This window comes from Poecile atricapillus, chromosome Z, assembly GCF_030490865.1.
Source record: "Poecile atricapillus isolate bPoeAtr1 chromosome Z, bPoeAtr1.hap1, whole genome shotgun sequence".
NCBI classification, from domain to species: domain Eukaryota; kingdom Metazoa; phylum Chordata; class Aves; order Passeriformes; family Paridae; genus Poecile; species Poecile atricapillus.
In genome coordinates, this window is record NC_081289.1 from 8591188 (window position 1) to 8594646 (window position 3459).

Consider the following 3459-nt stretch of genomic DNA (forward strand, 5'->3'; position numbering starts at 1 on the left):
TATTTGTGAATGGGGCAGGAAACCTCTCCAAAGACACCCAAATTGAAATTCATACTCTATAGCATGGGTAGTTCCTCACAGTAGTTTCGTTATGTGTAGAGGTAACTCAGTACTCTATTCCTACTATTAAGATTTTCAATATGCCCCTGAGGGCCTGATAAACATCCCCAGACTTATTCCAACTAGCACATGGGACACTGAAGGCCATCTCTAGCCCAAAGCAGAGTTTCCATTTGGAAATGGAATATGATTTTGAACTGGGAACCCAGAAACAGAAGGATTTTAATTTCTATTGTTCTTAGCCTTTCATTGGTCTTCAATTAGTCATACTGTCAAGAGGAAAAAAATATTATAGTAAAGCATAAAGTAAAATGTCAAATTTTATTTCCTGACAGGTTTTGTTGTTGTAATGGGAGCTGAACAAATTGGTAATGGGTAGATGCTTTGTTACTAGAGAGACAAAAGTATTGGTGAACTTTGTGTTCTGCCTAAAAAATCACTCTGGGCTATGTGGCTACTATTTAATGCTCCTGTGTAGAAATAAAACTTTTTTTCCTTAACTGTTGAAGAAACAGAAGTATTCTCCTCTTCCATGGGAAAAAAAAAGAATTATTCCATCTCTTTGTTACAGAATATCTTAAGTGTTTAATAAATTGTAAATATTTCTTTTAGGTTACATGTGAGGAAGTAAAGCAACTCATTCAGTTTGGATGAACTTGCACTTAGAAAAAGTGATTCTGGTATCTACTGAAAATAAGTGAAAAATCACTAGTGGAAACATGACACAATGAAGTGTCAAGTTTCAAATTTGAAATAGGAGAAAGTGCAATTTTTTCAGCAGATTTTTTCCATCTAGGTTTTTCAGGGAAGACAGTTTCTGCTGACTTTAAGATTAATTTCTGGTTTTTTTTCTGTTATAAATTACTTATTATCTATTAGTCCTCTCTTCCTCATAACCTGTGAGAAGAGTTCTACATACATGTGAATGCTTCTGGTGTTTTAATTGGATATGTCTCCAGTGTGATACTGAAAGTCTCTCATTTAGCATCAGTGGTTTAACATCCTTTGGAGCAAAGTGAACTGATGACTTAATTAACTTCCACTTGGGCAGTTATCTGCTCTGGGAACCTGCAGGAAGTATTATTCTATTTGAGGGTGACAAATGAACATACATGAGGTACCACACGCCACCCAGTGGGAGATCTGACAAGAAACATAATTTATTTCATTAGTGGTGCCAAAATGAGCTTTCAAGCTGAAAACCTAAATATGTAGCAGTGTCTTAGAAGAGGAAACAGCATGGGCTTTGTTTGAAATAATTGGTTTTGTACAGTTCACAACATATATTTCCACAGGAGAGCCTAAGTTTTGTGTCAGTCTTCATCCATCATACTGTAGTTTGTAAGGTGTCAACCAAAGTGATGTATAAAGTAAACGGTCATAAATACTTTTGGATTTGGTAATACTTATCAATTAAATTATGAAATATAGATTTAAAAGAAAATAAGTAGTCTTGATTCAGAATTAACTTTGGGGTTTTAGAACATATTTATAATTGCTCTGAGTAGTGTAGATTTCAAAACATGGCTACAGTCTCCAACATCCTTGGCTTTCTTTAGATTTATTGTAATTTATAGAGTAAAAGTTAGTGGCAGCCTCTAATTACCCACAGAACCAAAGTTTCCTGAATGAAAACTTGAGATCAAAGGGCATGAATAATAGCCTTAAAGGCATCTCCCCTTACACAGGCTACTCTTAGCCCCTCTGCTGTCCTTTGGTATAAATTAAGCACCTTAGGATGAATAAAACATGAAGCACAGAAGGTTTAGATTTCACAGAAGATGAATGGTTGGATTATTGATGGGAAAAGGAGCATGGGAAAGTATAAACCACATAGATCTAAAAATTTTAAACTCTGTAAGCAATCACCTTTGCTTTAGTAATTTTTTAAAATTTATTTTTCATCATTTTGTTCAAATCGTTTCTGTTGATAAGGCAGCTGGGTTGTTCTGTGTCACTGAGCTGCACTTTTAAGCAAGCTCAGAAGCCTTTCACAGTTCATTCTGTTGATTTCAGTGGGCATATGACCAGGCCATAAAACCACAAGAGCAATCACTGGTTGTTAAAAACCATACAAGCACTTACATTCAATTATAATGAAAAAGGTGCATACCTCTTGTGTCTCATGAAACTCAGACTTGCAGGCTGTTTGATTCCTCTTATATATAGCATGAATCCAGTTCCTTCCTGATGTAAAGTTCATTGCCTTTCACTAGTGTTACACATGCTGAATTTAATTCATTTCATATCCCATCATGGTATAAACATGTGTAACTGTAGGATTAGGAAAATAGGAACAAAACCCTTTCTAATGTACATGTTTATTCATAGACAAAGATTTTCCAGGATGAATGGGTATATGAGGCAAAAGCTGTGTGTTTGTTTTGAATAAAATTCTGCATTTGCTTTCTATGAGGAGCATTTTATTTGAAGGAAAAAAAAAAGTAAAAAAGAAAAATCAGCAAGAGTTTTGGGAAATGGTAAAATAAAATGTTTCTCCATGTGCCATGAAAATGGCTGACTCTTCATCTTGGCCTTAATTTGTTAAGAATCAAAATATTAACTTTCTGAAATCTGGACATTTGAAAAGTTATTTATTTTGCGTTTACCTGCACAGAAAGCAATCAATGAAAGCAGTCAGATACCCAAATTACCTTCCTTTGTAAACCAGAGAGATGTATATTATTATAATATCTCATTCAATCCTTTGGCCCGGCTATCAGGGCAGTCGAGTAAACCCGGGAAAAGGGGGTTCACATACTCCTTTGAACAAAGCTCATCTGGTTTCCAGGAAGTTGAGTCAGGCTTTGTCTCTCCTCTCAAGACTGCTCCACTTTTTAGAATACAATTAAAAATTCATTGGCCTGGGAAGGGAACCCAAGTGTCTCACATCTCCTGGGATGGGTCTAACCACTGTCCTATACAGTCATTTTCACACTCTCTTGCTGTTTCAATAAAGAAGTATTTTATGCAAAACGAAAGACCCTCTGTATGAGCAACAGAGAAAAAAGCCTTTCAAAGACTACTGTAGATCATGATGGTTGCAGCAGCCTTGGGGAAGGGGGGAGTCCTGCCTTTGACCCTTGCCTTGAACCAGGAAAAAAGAGGCTTGAACCTCTCCCTCCTCATGTAGGTGTGTGCTTATTTTTGCAAACTGGATAAAAAAAATATACAAACAAAAATGTGCACTGTAGAGATCTCATACTAACTTTCTGGCTTTCCTGATTCCAAATGTGGAAAAAACCAAAACATTTAGAAAGTTGTAATGACAAGGTTGGGGGTGTGGTTTTTTGTTTTGTTTTTTTTCTGGGGCATGATGGAATTTGGCAAAAAATTTTTGTTTGCTTCAGTTTAGGCACAACGTCTTAGAGTAACCTAACTAACATTTCTTCATATTTA